Below are 20002 nucleotides of genomic sequence, written 5' to 3' on the forward strand. Positions count from 1 at the left end.
AGCATGTCATCTTAATGCAAGCATTTAATCTATAATTGGTAAGAAATTAAGATGCTCTCATTCTACAGTGCGAAAGAAATTGTAAAGAGATACCATGCTGAATAATGAAGCACTTTCAGAAGGACTCATTCCAGCTGTACCTATATCTTTTTCTGCAATTAAATTCTGAAACTGACTGACAGCACAAATGTGTCTTCAGAAAGGTTAAAAAAGGAGGTTATATCTGAAACGATCTTGAAGCTAGAGACAAAAAAACAATACAAGGAGAGCTGAGAAATAATAAAGAAGCTTCCAAAAAAAAGCTGCATATACACAGACAACCTTCTTCCCTTTTGTATTTGTTTCCTGACAAGTGATTTTAGCACTTAAAGCACATTGCTCTTCAAGGAATGAAGAACTTGCCCTGCTGATGCTGTAACACAGCAAACTCTGAAGAGAGGTTTTTTGGGGGTTTATTTTGTTTTTAAAAACAAATCCACTCCCACTCTAAGGTTTCAGCTTGCTTGTCACCTTCTCTTTCTGTTGCAGAATATGATACTACACCATAGAGAGCATAACACTTCATCTTCCTTGAGAAAGTATGCCAGCCAATTTGGTTTAAGTAGGAACCACTCTGCTGCAGAATTTCTCTTCTTTAAAGTGACACATCTATAATTGCTGTGGTGCCTCACAATATGGAAGCAGACGCTGCACAAAACACCTGTACTGAGGTAGAGAGCCTTCACCTCTCTTTAGATTTCAGAGATGTTACCTTAACTACAGAAAAAACCCAACTTCAGACATCACAGATGAACTAAGCCATAAGAGAGAAGAGAAAAATCTACCAGAATCTCAGTTCACTGCTGCTGTGTAGTGTCTTAATGGGACACTTAGTTTTGGAACACATACTGTGTCAGGACCTCACACAGCTAGCTACCCCACACCCCCCAAAAAAACAAAAAAAAACAAAACCAACAAAAACACCACAAAAAAAAAAAACCACACATTCTTAAACTTTGTTTCACCCTCTAGAAGAATACAATTATATTTCATAAAAAGATACCTCTACTAAATAGTATTTATTTCTATAAGAAAAAATGTGCAAGCTTTAAAAAAAAATTAATCGCTTAACCATGAATGATCAGACATTCACATATAATGTGCCCTCTTCATGGCCATCTTTCTGTCATCCTCATAATTCAATCCCTATCACGCCTGCCCTCCGGCCTCTTTCCGCACCAGCTCTTGAAGGACTTATTTTCTATTTGCTGTTGTGGTATAAATCCTTTTCCTGCAATTGAAACTTTATTTTCTCTGGACTGCTTTCCAGTTTTATGGAGTTACTCATCAGCTGAACATCTTAATGTATGGGAATGTCTTATACTTCAGCAGACTTTAAGCCTTTAAAATAAGACACCAAAACTGTTCTGGAAATAATTTAAAGGATGAAACTTAAAAATAAGACCAATTTAGGAGCCTTGAATACTGAGTCATAAATATACTAACTTTATATAGTGCTAATGATTAGATGGTATTATCTCTAACGTCAGTACAACTTATGGAATGACAAAAATGCAACAAAATGCTTAGGGTCAGAGCTAGAACTCTGTATGTGAGAGTGAACTGGGCCTTTTACTTGGTTATGTTTTCAGCAATCCATTGCCAGAAAGGCTTGGAGTGTCCAGTAACACAATAAAAAGTAGTAATTACTAAATTACTACAGCAGCACTGTAATAACACCAAGTGCCTGAGCAAAACGAAGTGATAACATATGCATGGCACATATGAGCCACCTGCAAGCCCTCATTTCCTATAGCTCACCATGTTATCTTTAATAAAAGTAGTCTTGTCTACCAGGTTATACGAGCATCTTGCTGCACCAAAGGAGCAACAGTCAGTCATTTAAGAAAAATAAATTTATGAGAAGCTACTTTACAGATCATGCAAACACAAGTAGAGAAAGTATAGCTACATGAAGTTGTTGATTTATTCACCTTCCCTAGCTTTCTGTTTCAGATAAGAGACAAACATTGACTAGGCATGGCATGGCTGCAAGTCCTTTCAAGTAGAGAGTACAATGAAACTGCATTTTTAGCAGGTATTGAAATTAACACTTCAGGAAAAAAAAAAAAATAGTTTCTGTAAGCCATTGTACAACCCAGTTATTTCTGGTCTCCAGTTCAAAACTTGTAGCCCTTTTATCCATTCTCTAGAATAATGAATATGGGAATATGAGTCACCCCTGGCCAATAAAGGCCACATTTACTTTATACAGCATTCATCCCATTTAGCAAATACTTGTCACAGCCTCATTGCTTGTACTTAACATTTATGCTCTGGAGAGCACACTCGTGACCTCTTCAATTATTTTAATATTATTATGATCAACAATTACTTTAATTACATTTACTTTGGGGTTAAACTTTCAGTTTAAATTCAAGGTTCTGTTAGCAGAGGACAACAGGCACAATGAAGAGCACTGTCAGGTTACTGATACAAAGACACTCCGTAATAGGCTTTTGCAATTGTAGCACAGATTGCCAAGTTTATTACAGAAGTGTATCTTGTTAGTAGCAGAAACCAAATTTAGTTGCCTTCTGTGTAAAGAAATTTGTTAATAATGAAGCTAAAGGAATACTACAAGTAATTCCTCTGCGCAAACTGGAGAAGCAAAATAAAGAGCATGAGAATGTATAAGAGAGAAATGTTTATCCAGCATGGCCTGGAACAAGGCTGGAACACCCCCTATAATGCTGCCTTGAGGTCTGCACTTGGTGATGAAATGCAAGTAAAGCCTCAAACTAATGTGTCACCAAAATCAGCATTTTTCCTTTTCTGTCCTTTTGATATCATTCAAAACTTTAAACAGGCTGGAAACAAATACCCAAGTGACAATGCCAAAATGGGTTACACAGGAGTAATGACACACAAGTCTTCAAGAAAACAGGTACTTGCAATTCAAGTAGAACATCAATAGAAAGCTCGAGGCGCTTTGATGCCTTGTTTTACCAATGTAAGGCAATCAGCCAAAAGCATAGCTTATAAAAGGCAGGGAACATTTGCTAACCATCCAACTCCTCTCTGATATTCAAGAGAACATGAGCAAACAAGAACAAAAACAAGATACTTCAGATTTGGTTCATTCTCAAAACAGACAACATTCCAGCTCTGCAGAAGACCTCCTACTTACTTTTTATTTCCAACCACTTTCTGCCTTTCTGCTCTGTCCTTTGCTATTATTTATTAACTGTGTGGTGCTACAGAAGCAGACAACCTATTAAAACATACTAAGGCAGTGTTACTCCAGCAGGCATTATGTTGGAAATGAAAAGCACCTTTAAAACACACAGAACTACTGTAAGTAGATGTCAATTCTCTCAGAGTTCTACTTCTAACCACGTCCTTTATTTCACTAAGGATTTCAGTAACTAGCTTTTAGTCTTTCTTGTAGTCCACTAGATCAATATCACTTCCAAACAAGTTACTCAGAGCATCTCTCGCCAGTATAAAGAAAAAAGTTAAAAATAAAAATGCTTAGTATTTTTGGATAAATAACACATGCACTGTGCTCTTAACTAACGAGGGAAAACTGTGTCAAGTTCACAAGATGACAAACTACTGCTACTTTAATGAACACTGAAAAGTATGTTGAGATCTTCAGAGCAATAGTGTTGCTTTATATACAAGTGTGTTTATGTATGTATCATCTTACTAATGCCACCTTTATGTAAAAACAAAAGTATATTTAACTGTCACCTCACCTAAGTGGGATGCCTGTCTTGCAATACCTGAAGTCTAAGAGTCCTGCTTCTACCAGTATCTTAAGACCCCTGCCTGGGTATTAAAACAAAATTTAATCTGTGAAGCTCAGTGTTTATGTAAGCTGGGAATTAGAAAAATTTCTACCACTAAGTGGATATAAAAGCATTATACCTTACACTGAAAAAATACAGAATTTTAAGGAATAATCTTTAAAGAAATAAAAAAATTCATTTTCATATTGTGCATGGTCATGGAACACTGACATTGAAAACTAAACTAGCCACTCCTGTTGTAGAATAGGAACTGTAAGGGAAAAAATAGCAAACAAGATCAGACAAATGCTATCCTAGATTTGGCCAAATTAAAAAAAACAGGCACCTTCCAAAATAACTAACCAATATATATTAACAAGTCAACAAAACTATAATTAGCAAACATACCCAAGGCTACAGGCACCAAGAGTGGCATTACATGTACAGGCAGGTCAACTTCTCAGAAACAGTTTCAGAGACGTCATTCTTCTGATCAAGACCCAGATCTGTGGTGCATCATGCTGAATGTGAAAACAGACAAACGAAAAAAACACCACCTTCCTTGCCTCCAAATTATCATTTGCTGTGTATTTTCAGGCTTCGGTGTTTTTTAACAGTTAGAAATGAAACTCATGGGTAATTTCTTCGAGCACAAAGTTTGTTCCAGACTACACTTCCCAAACATGGCCCATGTATTTTTTCCAATGGTAACTTAAAATTATTTGTCAGAGTTTAATCTGGTTCCAGGTTAAGTGTTTAAGTCTGCTCTCCTCAACATGACCTTTCTCTAGCATAATTAGTAACAGCTGTGAAAAAATGACAGAACCACAACTCAGAAAGGTATAACAGATTAATATATATATACAATATTGTTTACATACAATGAAAAAAATCCTATTTACCCACAATTCAGTTTTTCTGCGGAACAGTTTCTGAAGTGTGATATTAGGATATTACTTCAACTAAATGCACTCTGATTTATACCCTTAGTGTTTCCAGTGTATGCTGACCTACTAACGGCCCTGAAGTGCATGAGCTTACCCTACGAGCCCAATGGAGACTATCAACTCAAAAGAGCAAGTTTGTAATTTATTAGCTGCCACTGACTATAGAAAGACTGTAACTAGTAGCAGCACACAGGGGACTGGAAACCAAGGCAAGAACAACATTAATGTATAATAAACTGCATTTAAAAGATTGATCAAACAAAGACTACCAAAACCAGAAGAGAGAACCTGGCAAGAAAAGAGCAGGTGATACAGAACCCGAGAGCTCCCCAAAGGAAACCTGGTCATCAGCAAACTAACTGGAGACTTTTCTACATTTAAGCAATGCAGAGATCTACAAATGGAATCATGCATAAGCAGTTTGTACGATGGTTTAGAGGTCTGTAATTCCAAAAGTTAAAACCTTTATAATGACTCTTTTACTTCTGATACCCATCATGATGAAGCTACTGGTAAAACTTAAGATTTCAGCAACAGCCCTAGCCTACTAGGGCCTCACGATGCAGGGAAAGAATACATGGAAAAGTATACTAGAGTATGGTAGACACCAAACAACATATTACTCAAATCTTGGAAGCTTTAGAGATTGAGAGTGCTAATAACCCTCTCTCATCATAGTTCCTCTGGAGTGGCAGCTGTCCTCACTCACACCACACCTGCAAGCTAATGCCTCCTGGAACATGGACAGTGGCTTTCCATGTCTTACATAAAATCCCTAGAAGAATCCTATACAGCAACTTAATTTAGTTAGTCTGCTTTGTCAGGAGAGTAATTTTTAATAATATCTCATTAAGGTCAATTCAGTGACTTTGGATGCAGTTTTTGGCGCATCACAAGCTACCAAAACATTCACAGCACTGAAACACAAACACTATTTAATCAACATTTAACTTAAACTACAGCTTCATGTCCTACTTGATTATGAAGTACTCATGTCATTATTTGTTCTTCATAATTTTAAAGTCTACTTGCAAAACCCTAATTTGTATTACCTGTTTAGCCCATGACAGTACCTTTACAAGTAGAGTTTATTATGTTGCTGTAATTTCAAGATGCTTAAAAAGTGGATTTACTAAACTCAACACATATAGCACCAGTAAACCCCAATCATGCTTAATATTTACTTCTTGGAAAAAACTCTTACCTTGGGGAATAGAATTAAGTGTCAACTGTCTACTCATACAACAAGCATTATCAAAAACTTTGAATATGGGTACCGTAACGTAAGAAAAGGGAAGGAAAAATCTGTTGTAAGAAAAATAGCACATTTTAATGTTTTAGTTTTATGTCTTGTCCTAGATTTTCCACATATTAGTACCTACTTGACAGATCTGACCCATACTCGGAGAAAAATCTGATGCAATTAAGATTTTTTAAAGTCTTTAGTGCAACGTTTTAAGAAGTGTTCACTGTCATAGTGACCAATGCAAGCTGTCATAATGGAACAGAAAAATGCAATACGCACTGCATGCTAAGAAGGCGGCACCAGAGTTTAAGTGATCAATGCTAGGAAATTTCTTGCTAAAATTCAGCAGGTTGTTATCAGGTTCTGCCTTGAGCTATGAAGATCTGTATCCTCTTCACAAATTAGCAGATTATCAACAATTTTTTTCCTTTTGAGTGTGGATGAAATGTCATCAAGACAGAGTTAATGGCAAAGAATCCCACAGGTTAGCTGCATACTACGCAACTGCTGTGGGACAGCTTCTCAACACAACATGGAATTTTCTTTAGTCATCAAACATGAAACACTTGTGAATGCATTCTTTTTAAGCCTGAAGTTAAAAAATGAGATGATTCATCCACAAGATAAAAAGTACAGCCCTAATGAAAGACAGGCTTTCAAACAACCACCTACGCTCAAGGAATGCATTAACCCTAAACATAGACTATGCTCGAGTTTATGCTTAGCTTGTTGTCTTCTAGTATCCAAAGTCAGCAACTATACTATAGTTGTTAGCTACATTAAGTCCAATCCTGTTCATTTAAAATTTGCATATTTCAGACCAGTACATGTAAACACAGAGAATAAACATTCATTAGAATAGGCCTGGGGAAAGCTGGAGGCCTTCAGAGATAATAATTGCAACATTAACTGTGTTAGCAACAAATACGCTTGCTATCATGGGAACCAGCTAAAATGCACTGAAGGAAAAGAATACCGAGCTGTTAGCAATAGCATGAAAATGCTAGAGACAAGCTCTGTTAGCAGAGATGAAGACAAGGATCTGTCGCAGGTCTTATCTGAACTGCCAGAGAACAAGGCCTGTAAGGAACACTTGGTACTAGAGACAGGAACTGACAAATATGCACCACAAGACAGAATCTGTGTAGAAAATAAGCTATGAAAGACCAGTAAGCTGTTCCAAAAGAAAACTGAAGGATTAAGATCATCTCTAAAATATTCAGCAGTGAAAAGGCTGAAATGGTATAAATCCCAAGTGAGCCTTTTTCCAACCACTACTCAGAGTGCTAACAAGCTTTTTCCAAAAATTAAAACATATACAGGCAATCCTCCTAACTATCTTCTTCCAAAAGCTTGATGTTTGATACTTACTCTCAAAACAGACTAGAAAGCAAGCCTTGACAGCCATGGCAGCACAGTAATGACTAATGACTAACTCTAAAGATCAAGACTAACCTCCCCAGAGTCTGTAGAATAACAGTCAAAAAGCAGTCTACTGCTACTATAGAAGGTAAAGTCAGAAGTTCGGGGCTGCTCCAGCAGACAGCCTGCAGGGGCCAGCTCTGGCAGACCAGGCAGACTTAGTGAATTGCCTCCTACATTAATTTGCAGTGCAGCAGACACCATGATCTCCAAAAAACACTGTAGCCATGACCACACAAGTATGCAGACCGCACTGCATCTACCTGGAGATTATTTTAAACAAACATATGACTCAGATAATGATCTGAAGAACCATACAAATCTTTTTTGTAATTTATAAGATTATAAATTTTGATTGCACCAATACTCTGAGAGACAGAAGAGGCAAAAATAGTTGAGCAGTATCTTGAGGCATTCTTGCTGAAGAATGAATGAGTAAAGCCTATTCCTGAAACTGAAAGCTTAGTTGAGGATTAAATCTAGAAAGTAAAGTGCTTAAGACAAATTTTGGCATCATGTCTAAAGCACCCACTAAGAGCAGTTAAATAAGAGGGGAAGATCAGTGATCTGAGTTAAAAACCAGGTTATTAATGGGCAGAAGACTAATTCTGCTCCTGGGACCCTAAAGCTAGTCAAAGTCCAAATTTTCTATTAGTAATCAGATGCAGACAGGACAGCAGGTAGCAATTCCAAAAGTGGTATAAAAAAAATATTTTACCCAAATACTCAAGAGTTTCATACACTCTTATTCCTGTTAAGATAAGTCTGCCAGCTTCTTTACAAAATGCAAACAGCCTTGGTTGCTTTAGAGAAGCAGACCCTGTACTTATGCCTTTATTCCAGAGGTATTAATTTGTTCCAGCTGTGCTAACCCCTCTTGCACTGAACTGGCCCCAGAAGAACAGTCAACAGTCAAGAGAGCTACAGGCAAAAGCTCTCACATAACATCTCACTTCAGGTAGTTTTCCTCCAGTGGGAATGCAAATAAGGAACAGCTAGGATTTTTATTTTATTCTGGAAATTTAAACAACATTCAGCAAAATTAGTCAAGCAGTATGGAACCCAGAGAAACTATAATTTATAATTATACTTAATTTCACATAATAAAGATTATGAAGTTTCTCAGTACACCTATTACCAAATAGACAAATATTTAAGAAAATCCTGAACCACTAGAGAAAACTCTAAATCCATCCACAAACATAAAATTTGGCTGCTTTCTGCATTAAGAAGACTGCCAACTATAGACATCTACACACACAAAAAAGATTTTATACTGCTGAGAGACAGCTGGGGAGATGAATGAAGCCTCCATCACTGCCAGCCAAGTAGTATCTTCAGTAAGCAAATAGCATAAGACTTTTTTTTCTGAAAGTCCTATGGGTTTAGCAGGACTCCTATAATCAAATTGACTTTGTAACATAAGTAATTTATGCTTCTAAAAATAGCTCCTGATTAATTAGGAGTACTTTCTGGAGTTGAAAAGACCTCACACACAGCATTTCATCTATATATCCAGACAAATGAAATTCTGCTTTCCTTTGATATCTCATTAATTGAAACATACAAATCACAAATGAAAAAAACCAAACACTCTCCAGTGACTCAAATCCCCCCCTTATAATTGGAAGATGCAAGGAATACAAAGATAAATACATACCCCAAGAAGCACACAAAGTTTTACAGTTAGGCGCTTTTGCATTGTTTTTCTCCATAGAAAGTCATAAGAATGCTCTCAGTTTTTTGGAATTAGGATTGTTAAACACTCACACCCCACAACAGAAAAACTAGGAAGGTGAAAGTTTAATTTTTTTTGTTAATTTTAAGACTATTTCAGTAACTGTCTGAATTACTGAATCAAAAACTGGACAAATTTCAACTCTTGAAATATTATAATGGAAGTATATTGCTGGACTTTCATCAGCTCCTGCAATGCAACTACGAACTATCAGAAATAGTTCCTTAAGTCTTAAATATTTTCCTTACTAATGCACTCTCTTCAATAATTAAGACATTGAAAACTATTCATCCCTTCAGATTGCTGTTTCAGTTATTCATTCCTCATCTGGTCAATACACTAACCAAATCAGTTGCTTACTGAGGTTAATAGATCTAGTTAATGCTTTTTGCCATTCCCCCCTTGCAAGAACACAAATCTTCAGTAAATGCCTCCACAATACTAGAGAGGAACAGATGAAGTCAGGCATTTGCAAAAACAAAAGTGGACACAGTTAACATCAGTTTTAATGCTTCCAGTGAGGCCTGCATTTGGTACCACCTGATGGCAATCCCTTCTTGTATTTCATCTTCCCAAATTTATTCTGGGAAAGCAGAAAGCCTTTCTACTATCAGAGGTTTGAAGAACCAGGAACTCTCTCCTCCCATCTCACATTTAGTACTTGATGCTCCCATACTTCTTCATGGAGCATGGTGATGCTTTTAACTTAAGCCAGGGAGCTCAACTTTCTGGGTGCAGGAAAAGAGGGCAAAGAATTCATAAACATGAGGATAAGCTAAGACTGGCAGATGCTTGCTCAACCACTCTAACACAGACAAATCTAGTGAGCACTAGTCTTCCACAAACCACCATTCACCATTTTTGCCCTCCACTTCCCATGTTTTAAGTTACTTAGAAAGTGCAGACAAGCTCTTTCCCAATGTAATTCTCACAGTGCCTCAACTCTACACAGCTCGAAAGCCCTATCCGAACACAGGAGTCACAGGACAAGCCCCAGATGCCTCCAGTGAACTACACAAGCGCAGAAGACGATGCTTTCAGTGCTTACCCACTGTGTGGCCACCACAAAATCCACCCCACAGTAACAGCTGGCAGCAGTGAAGCAGTGAGTGGCAAGGCTAAGAAAGTCAGAGAAGCAGTAGAGTGGAAGCCCTGCTCTCCTGTAACACACCAAAAGCACAAAATATCTGAGCAACAGAAGACGAAAGACAAAGTGTACAGTGGTGACTAAAAAACAAAAACAAACAAAACCCCAAACAACAAAAAACAAACCACCAAAACCAACCCACCAAAAAAATCACCACTGCTGAAACTTCAGAGAAATACTCAGAACAAAGATACAGCAGAAGTTTCAGCATCTAAAGGTACCAAGATACAGCACTGTTCCAGGACTTCACTACATTGATTGCAGCATTACATACCTATCCCTTCCTCAAAATACATATGCTAATAAATTTTGCATTCAATTTTGTTCCATCTTGCCTTTACACTCAGCATCAGATTTGAACTATATCTTCATACAGATCACAGCATAGTTATCTAAAAATCACACAGGCAAGACTCACACTTCTACTACAACAGTTAATACCAAAAAAACTGACTTCGCAGAAAAATGGGATTTTAATAAGATCCCAGACTGCAAACATGAACCATAAAGAGCCAATAGCTTATAGCAAGAAAAACCTGAAGACTGCACACAGCATATTTTCCTCCTTTCCCCTCCCCTTCACACTTTCTGGAATCACTTCTGCACAGAGCGTTTTATCTGGAAGCAAGTCATTCCCATGCACAGATTTCAACAAGTCCTGAAAAACATGTTCAAATGCAAGACCTGAATCCGAACAGGAGAGAATAAAATCTGGATCTTGTGCATACCATACTGCTTCAAAAATAGCGTGGTCAGCAGGACAAGGGCAGTGATCCTTCCCCTGTACTCTGCATTGGTGAGGCCACACCTGGAGTATTGTGTTCAGTTCTGGGCCCCTCAGTTCAGGAAAGACATTGAAGTGCTGGAGCGGGTCCAGAGAAGAGCAACGCGACTGGTGAAGGGACTTGAACATAAGACCTATGGGGAGAGGCTGAGGGAGCTGGGGTTGTTTAGTCTAGAGAAGAGGAGGCTTAGAGGTGACCTCATCACTCTCTATAACTACCTGAAGGGAAGTTATAGCCAGGTGGGGATTGGTCTCTTCTCCCAGGCAGTTAGCAATAGGACAAGGGGGCATGGGCTTAAACTCTACCGGGGGAAATTTAGGCTGGATATTGGAAAGAAATTCTTTACAGAGAGAGTGGTCAGGCATTGGAATGGCCTGCCCAGGGAGGTAGTGGACTCGCCGTCCCTGGAGGTTTTTAAACTGAGATTGGACACGGCACTTAGTGCCATGATCTAGTAAACAGACTAGAGTTGGACCAAGGGTTGGACTCGATGATCTCTGAGGTCTTTTCCAACCCAGCTGATTCTGTGATTCCGTGATTAGTTCTTCTCAAACGACCATGGCAGCAGAAGCAGACACTGAGTCTAAGCAAAAGCCCCCACCTCCTGAGGAACAGCTAGGGTGCAGTTAAATAACACAGCTCAGCCCACCTGACAACTCATGACTAGCTAGAAGGTGTTTCTGTTCCTCCCCAGCAACTCTTCCCTTCTTCCTCCAGCACCGTGCTCATCCAATTCCTTCCCAATGTGACTCATCTCCACAGGTTTGCAGAAAACTATATTTTTCAGGTGGATTTTTGTTGTTGTTGTTGAATTGCCATTTTGAGGGATCAGGCAGTTGTCACTGCCAGCAAAGGAAAGAAGGTGGGAGGGAGATTTTTCCCCTTCAGCAGTAACAAGCTGCTGGATCAGCTTAGCCAGCTCAGACAAATCAGTCCAGGTGACAGAACAGAAGCAACCACAGATCTCTTCTACCTGGTTTCATCCCAGTCTGAACACAGGTATATCATCTCTAGATCAGTGCTATTGCAGGAGCTGATGCTCTGACACAGCTCAATTACTTGATACTATCTAAATGCGTATGAATGTTCACCAAGCAATAATTTGCCAAAGTAACTGACATTCTCAAAACCATCTCTGAACTGAAAAAGAATGCAAGAGGTCAAAGTAATCCCAAACATATATATATAAAATGTATATATAAATCCCTCCCTCCACTGCATATTACAACCCTTTTTCAACATTACAATACAATTTTCCAACAAACATAATAAAAGATGACCTTAAATTTGAATCAACAATATGAATTAGTGACATCTCAGGCAACAGCTACGACAGTTCTTCACTACAGAAGCCAACAGAGCTTGACATCTCCTCAAAAAGCAATGAAATAGATATCAGTGAGGTCTTGTCAATGACAGCTGTTCACACCAAAGAACTTAAATTCATTTGCAGAGGACAAGCAAGCACGTTCTGGACAGCCAGTGCTTCCTGGTGTGACAGAATCCTCTTAGAAAAATCATTTCACCCTACATTCCCTCTGCTCCCTTCTGTCTGTAAAAGACAAATATCAAAACCAGGTTTGCTTCAGAATTCTTCTATGTGCAACATTAACCTATTTGAAAAGAGACCATTGTGACAATGAAAAAAAAATCTTCAAATATGAATGAAATTAGATCCCTGCACAAGCTGCAAAGGTGTACAATTGTATATTAATAAGGACGTACCATGGTCTATTAAAGAAATCACTAACAATAAAAAAAATAAAGAACCAATAGCTTCCTGAAGTGCTTGCTCATATTTCATAGTATTTGCTTACGCTCCTTGAGCTTAACTGTAAAAAGAACTATATAAAAGCAGCAACAAAAGTGTTAAGAATGCAGTTTCTCTTTTCTAATGTTTACATATCAAGTGTCTTACTTTCCAACATATCCAATGCTACTGTTCAAGGTTCTTACAATTAATTAAACAGTTTTAACAAAAAATACATGGGGGAAGGAGAGAAGGAAAGCAGGAAGGGAATAACATTTAAAAGCTCCTCTTAAGAAAACCGTGTACAGTCTCAGAAACCAAGTGACTTCCTGAGCTCTCATTTACTATTAACTTTGGGTTTAGAAGTAAGGCATTGAAAGCTACTTGCTCTCAGCTTGTAAGATTCTCTGTCCAAAGCACAATGAGGAATAAAATAAAATTGAAATATCCTAGGAAAAGCTGATTTTTTTTTTCTTGTTTATGACAACACATGAAACCATTCTCATTCTTCATTCACTCAATTTTAAACATCCACTAGGGACTCTAAGAGCAACTAAACTATGGATTTTCTAAGGTATCTAGGATGATACTTTCTTCTTCGCACTACTGGTCTGTGAGCCTACCTACAGTTAAAGGCCAAAAGGAGTCTCAAGAGTTATTTTCCTGACTCCTTAGCACACTATAACCATATTACGACAAAAGCTCCATGCAGACACAGTGTTCTGTCCAAGCAAGTAAATTCAGATCCTTTCTTCGGGAAGAGTTAAGTGTTCCAGACATCTCTTTTCTGCTACTTAGTATAAGATAACAATATACAAGACTAAAACAGGTCCCCTTGCTGGTTTTTCTGCCAAAAGCTGTCCCACCACCTCACAGACAATAGTACAGTCCTGTTAGTGCCACAAGCTTGCATCAGTAACTCCAAGTCTCTTTAGATCTTTAAACTGAAGGCTTATTGACTCATGTGGCACTACAACTAAAAAGGAAAAAAAAAGTCTCCCATCCAGATTTTCTTCTCTAGCCAGCTCCCAGTTATAACCACATTCAGATGCTTTTCCAACTCCTAGGCCTCCACATTCAGTCATCTAGTCCTTTCCAAATTTCCTCACTTGCTCTTCTTTCTTTTACACAAGAAGTTTTATTCTCACCTGCACCTGCTTACCCTGCCTTCTCTCTCACTGTATACTTAAGGAAAAGGCCGCTGTTTAGTTCATTTGGGGTACTAGGTAATGTCCAGTTCTCAGAATTCCGCCCCCCTCCTCAGAAGAATATCTTCACACATTCTTCCGACGCTCCAATATTTAGAGAAGTTCTCCTTGCTACTCTGTTCGCTCCTTTAAATAGATGGCGAAGGGGAAAAACACAAAAAAAGCAGCATGGTTCAGGTGCTGAAGTGCTGCAACTGCTGTATTCCACGTTCATCAACGTTATCGCGTTTCCGTGAACAACCCACGTTTGCTTTTCTTCAATTGTTATCTGCTATCTCCCGCAGCCGCCCCGTTGACGGTGAGGCTTCGTGCTCCCGTTCCGCACGAACACACCGCAGAGCCCCCGGCAGGCCGGTGACGCGGGAAGGAACGGGAAACAACCCCGCGCACGCCACCGGCACACGCAGAGTTAATGTCGCCTTCGGTAAAAGCAGAGGCCGCAAGTTCGGAAGAAACACTGCGGGCGACAAACCGCCTCCAACGAAGCCCCGAAGAACCGCGCGGGCCCTGAGCGCGCACCCGCCCCTCCCGCCGCTGCCGGCAGCCGCCGCGGCCCGGCCCTGCCCCGGGGAGCCTCGGGGCGGGCAAGGCCCCGCCTGCGCCACCGGCAACTGCTCCTTCCGCCTCCCGCAGCCTCCGCCGGGCAGCCCTGAACCACCGCCGGCAACCAGCGGGCATCTTCACACGACCGAGGCGGCTGGCCCCGGCTGACAGCCCAGCCCGGCCCACGCACCGCGGCTCCGGCACCGGCCTCGGCCCGCAGCAGGGCCTGTGTGCACCAAGCTGCTCGCCGGGCTCGACGCCACCAGGCTGGACTCTCACAACCCAAGGCTGGATGCAGCGGTGCCCGCCCCACCCTTACCCGATCCTCGTTCCGCTGGAGCCAGCACGCCCGGCCGCCCGCTCCTCTCTTATCCCGCTGACAGCGTCCCGGCAGCCCATGGCGGGAGGGCCCGGCCCGGCCCCGCCACGCCGCCCGCCCCCGTCTCCCGGGCAACGCAGCTCCCGCCCCGCCCCGCCTCCCGCTCCACCTGATTCCCGCGCTCCCGCCGCCGCCGCCGCTCCGCCAGCACCGGCGCGCGGTGGGCAGCGGGCGCTGTCACGAGCGCACCCCCAGCCAATCGGCGCGGCCGCCTGGCCGGGCGGGGGACGGGGGGAACCCCTCTGGGCGGGGCTGTGCTTTCCCCGCGCCGCTGCTCACTCGCCGCGCCACGCCACGCCCCTTGGTGCGGGGCCCCGCCCACGCCGCCCCGCCCACAGCGGCCCGGTGAGAGACGCGGCGGCGGCGGCATCGGCTGGGTGGGCGGGCGGCAGCTTTCGGGAGCCAGTGACGGGAGGGCGCTCCACGAAACGCCGCGATGTGCCTAAGGCCGGCGGCTCCGCCTTGCTAGTGGGATCGAGACGTGCGAAACCGCGACAGCGCGTGCGCGCCCCCCCCCCCCCCCGCCCCGGGCAGCCTGTCTGCTGCGGAGCCCACCGGGCAGCTGCTCCACACCGAGTGGCTCTGCGGTTCCACGCCACCGCCTCGGCTTCGACGTCAGCATTTAAAAACGCTCTTAACATACGTGTGACGTATTTATAGCCAGTACGCACGTTCGCATCAGCGCCAGCACGGGGGAGTGTGGGTCTGGTGCTGCTCGTCGCACAGTGAAGGGCTCTGGCTACGAGGGGCTCTGCACCAGCGGGGGAGTCCGCGCTCTGCTTTGGTGTTTGCTCTGGGTGAACTCTTGGAGCAGATCTGCGGCTGTGGAGCTGGGCTTTGGCACTTGGCTGGGACGCCTGGAAAAAAATTGCCCCAAATGCTGTCCCATCACATCCCTGTCAGAGCTGGTTCATATATGCAAATAAATTGATAATGTGTCCTGACTCCACGTCACTGCTTTTGCTCTTTCCAGGAATTCACTTTTGAAAGTGGGCAGCAATATGTTACAGGCCATGTTAACAAGTACATACTTTATATTTTCATTCGTGCCTTGGTTTAGCATAACCTTCCTGAGTCTTGAAATCAGAAGAAGGTGCACAGGGTGCACAAGTGTCCTTACCTTAGTGCATCCTTCTCACATCCTTGCACCTCTCCCTAGCGCACTGGCCTCCTACTCCCTGACCTCTGCTGCGTTTCCTGGTGAGGACTTGCTTCAACTCTGCGATTGCATTTCAATTACCATCCCGGGGCCTGCTGGCTACCTCAGTGGCATACTGGGTTTGTAAAACTTAAGCCAGGTTGCCTGCAGGGATTACATGGATGGATGGAGACAGATCTTGGGAATGCTTCAGATAGCAGGGTCCCAGGACCCACCTGCCAAAATAAATTTAGATACACACGAGGTAACAGCAGTTGTCTTTTGCAAATATAAACTTCAGTTTGCCTGGGTATTCCCTGTGTACACCCTGCTTCTCATACTCTTTCCTATGGCATCTATTTGTGCCCACATTTCTTATTTTTTTTATCAGCACCTGCTTTTGGCTGCTGTTCATGCTGTTCCTCATCTTACTGGCAGGAAGCAGCCTGTCCCTCTCAGAAGGGTACAGGGCTAAACAGATCTCTGCTCCCAGCCAAGAGAGCAAGTTCACAGCAAGGGCCAGCTCTGCAAACCCCAAGACAGTGCCTTTCTCTGAAGTTAGGCACCTAGATAGCACTTCTGCACTTGAAAATGTCTTAAATCCCTGAAAAAGAAGTGCAAGACAAGTGACATCGGTATTTCACTAAAACCAGTAAAGGCAAGGAGCCTGACATGCTGCTCTGCCACCAAGTGAAGTTACACACACAGCCACGGAGCTGCAGGCATGGCAGCCCCAGCAGCACCCCATGGCCCCTCTTAGGTGCCCACCCCTGGGAAGGCCAGATCTCAGCTCAGAGACATGGTCCCCTCAAGGGTACCCAGCACTCTTCAGTGGCCACAGCGAAAATGAAGGGACTTTGGGAAGCCTCAATGCCCTGGAGTTTAGATGCCAGTTAATTCCAAATTCAGGCAGGCTGAGTCCTGCTTTCAAGACAGTTCATTTGAAACTCCTGGAGAATGTGGTAGGATTTGATTTGGCTTTTCCCAGCTGACACTTCAGCTCCTGGAGATGAAAGTGAGCAGATATTCCCACCCCACCCCTGGGAGTTCTTGCTCTGAAGCAAACTCCCTAATGATTGCATGAAGCCACTCCTCTTCCTGCAGCCCACAAGAAAGAGAAGTCTCTCTTACCTCTGAACCAGAGTTTCCTGTTTACAAAATAAATTTTAAAAAATTAAAAAAAAAAAAAAAAAAAAAAAGATAGTGCCATTCTATCTTTCTTTCAGATCTTCCAGCTGCAGAAGGATGACTACACGTACGTGTCCCTCCTTGGTGCTGGACACAGCAGGAAGACAGAGGTTCCTACTGTCCTCTCCCATCAAACTCCTGCCTGCCAGAAACTCCAAGGCTGTTTGCTGGTACCTCGGCTGCTGCCCAGTTTTCCTCAGCAGCAGATGTAGGGCAGAGTCATCATGTGGTTTGACATTTAAATGTTTTCTATGGTTTTCTCAAGGAGATCAGTGAAACTAAGCAGCCCGTACTTTTCCTTGTGTGGTTGTACAGAAGAACTGAAACAGCTGCAAGGAACATGAAGCCGATGGCCAACAGTACATCAGCTCACTCTTGGAATATTAGCTTCTAAAGTGCAAAGAATAAGAGCATTTAAGATCAATAACAAAAATTTTACTGAAACTAAGAGTTTTCAGATGAGAACTGGCCATGACATACAAGCATCTGAGTGAATTTTTGCAAGGCATCTATTAAAATCTTTGGAGGAGAAGTAAGGGAAGTTAGCCATAGCCTAAACTGAAATGTACTGAAGCATTTGTTATGTGTGTGCTTAAAAATATATATATATATCTATAATATATATGTATAACATATATATAAACTATATATAATATATATATAAACTGATTTTATCAGAATGGTAATGTTCTTCTCTCTTGAATGCTTCAAAGTGCAATGTATCTTTCAGCTCATGTAGATTTTCTTTAATTATAGTAATTAAATCTCTTGGTACAGATGTGAGAGCATGCCTCTTGTTCAGATTTAAATCTGAGTTTTTCAGTAAAGTACTATGCATTCTGAATTCATGTCCATCAATACAAATTTGCATCAGGCCCACGGAAGTGAGTAGAATAACACCAGTTCATGACAGAATGACTGTAATTCAAGTCTGGTTCTTTGTGTTAAAATAAGGCCTCAATTTTGTCTGCCGTTTCTACAGGCTCATTCTCTCTCCTTTCAAATGAGTGTGTACCTCTCTAGGAAAATTTACTTTTAGTAAATATTTTAGTGGTACAATAAAGTAAATCATAAAAACTGTGGAGTAATACATACAATATGTGAGCTGTCTTGAATCCGTGATTTTAAATCAGAGAGGTTTGTGGAAAGGACACCTTTTGTCAGCTGAGATGAGCATTTTTCAGCAGGGAATGAATAATGGTCTGATTTCCCAAGGAAGGACATTACTCCATTTGTCTGCTATGCTACTGTAAAAAATCTGAAAGCGTGAATGAAACAGCAAAATAATTCTGTGCTTAGGGAATCAAGGAATGGTCTGAGGGATTCCTTAAAATGACATGCTAGTTTAGATGTGGGTCTGTCTATACCATGAGGAAAAGCAATCTGTGAGTAGCTGCACTTCCAGATCAATGTTGAAGGAGATAGCTGCTGAAAAATTAAACGACAAACAAATCCAGGCTGGTCACATTTCATGTCTGGGTTCTTCATGTTTGATTAGTTGACTGCAGTGGCACAGAAATACCAGAGAGAAAAGGAAAACATCATTAAGTGGGTAGAAGCAAAGGGAACTAATTGAGGTTAAATGCTTCCAAAAGAAGCTTAAAGCATGAGAGTTGTGGAAAGCCACCCCTAGTTGTTTGTTGTCCTTGCTTAGGCTTGCCTGCTGCAAGCAAGGTTTGATTCCAAGGGATGCTTGAGTTTTCATTGCAGTAATTCCTGCTCAGCACACACTGTCATAAAGATGTATTTAGTGATGATTCTAGTTCCTGTTTACAGAATAGAAGAGCAGGTAGCCAGATAGCCTGGCTGTCACACATTGTATGACCCCTACATTTGTCCAATGTCTCATCTAGATGAAAGCATTCAAAAAGACTTGCATCATCAGTTTTGAAGCAGTGAGTGTACTTCCACCAGCCTCAGCTTTTCCACTTAGAAGGAATTCGTCCAGTTTGAAGTTTACACAAAAATAGTTGATGTGAATCTCTAGTTGCAATATATGCTGAACTAGAATAAAATTGCCTTTAATGCAGTGAGTTTGGATGATGTAAAAGAACTCGACTTAAATTAATTTCTATAGAAATTATTGAAGCTAGAATAATTCCCTCTGCACTGAATGACAGCAGCCTAATGAGAAATGCAGCTAGTATAAATACTTATATACAGGATTTTGAGCTGAATTTGCACCTTCTCATGGCTCTCAAATGTATGGGTTACACCATATTGTAGTCTCTTACAGTTGTACATGGTCATGTGTCTGTAGCAATGTCTAGAGGTTCATCCCTGTTCTACAGTAAATAATCAGGTAAAGGATGTGTTCTTGAACTGAGTCAGGCCAAGAGGTGAAACTGAGGTGAAATCTCAATAGAGGCATGCCAGGCTGCAGATTTCACATCTCCTTACTAGGTTGATCATTGTCTTTAGCTGCATTACTAGACCTCCTTATCTTTCTAGGCCACTGCAAAAAGTATATCTGCAGTTCACAATAACAAATACTTTATATTTGTATTTTCCTGACAAACATTATGAAATTAGGTAACTCACAAAAAAATAAAAATTGTTATTAGTACTGTTTCATGGGACACGTCCTAGTACATTTTAGTTTTCACCATTATATACAATTTCTGAATTTTTGCCCTGGTCTTCTTAAAACACTAAATTAAGATTGTATTGCAAAGTTTAGAATGGATGGATATTTGATAAACAGAAAGCAAAACCAAAATGAGATAATTCACAAAAGC

At 41.4% G+C, this 20002-nt stretch overlaps 1 protein-coding gene across 8 annotated transcripts in view; it reads right to left on the reverse strand.

Annotated features, from left to right (window-relative positions):
- LYST (lysosomal trafficking regulator) overlaps positions 1 to 20002 on the reverse strand; it is a 94557-nt gene that overhangs the window by 70432 nt on the left and 4123 nt on the right. For 5 of the 8 annotated variants that reach the window (XM_065059754.1, XM_065059752.1, XM_065059753.1 and 2 more), the window contains exon 1: positions 14879 to 15009. The exons of 1 other annotated variant lie outside the window; for it this stretch is intronic. The gene's annotated coding sequence lies outside the window, so the exon portion shown is untranslated. Of the gene's footprint in view, positions 1 to 4181; positions 4227 to 13956; positions 14519 to 14878; positions 15010 to 20002 lie in introns of those variants that run through there. 2 more of the 8 variants (XM_021296146.2, XM_021296145.2) reach the window with 2 other exon arrangements.

The sequence above is a fragment of the Columba livia genome, chromosome 3 (assembly GCF_036013475.1).
Source record: "Columba livia isolate bColLiv1 breed racing homer chromosome 3, bColLiv1.pat.W.v2, whole genome shotgun sequence".
In the NCBI taxonomy this organism is placed as follows: Eukaryota; Metazoa; Chordata; class Aves; order Columbiformes; family Columbidae; genus Columba; species Columba livia.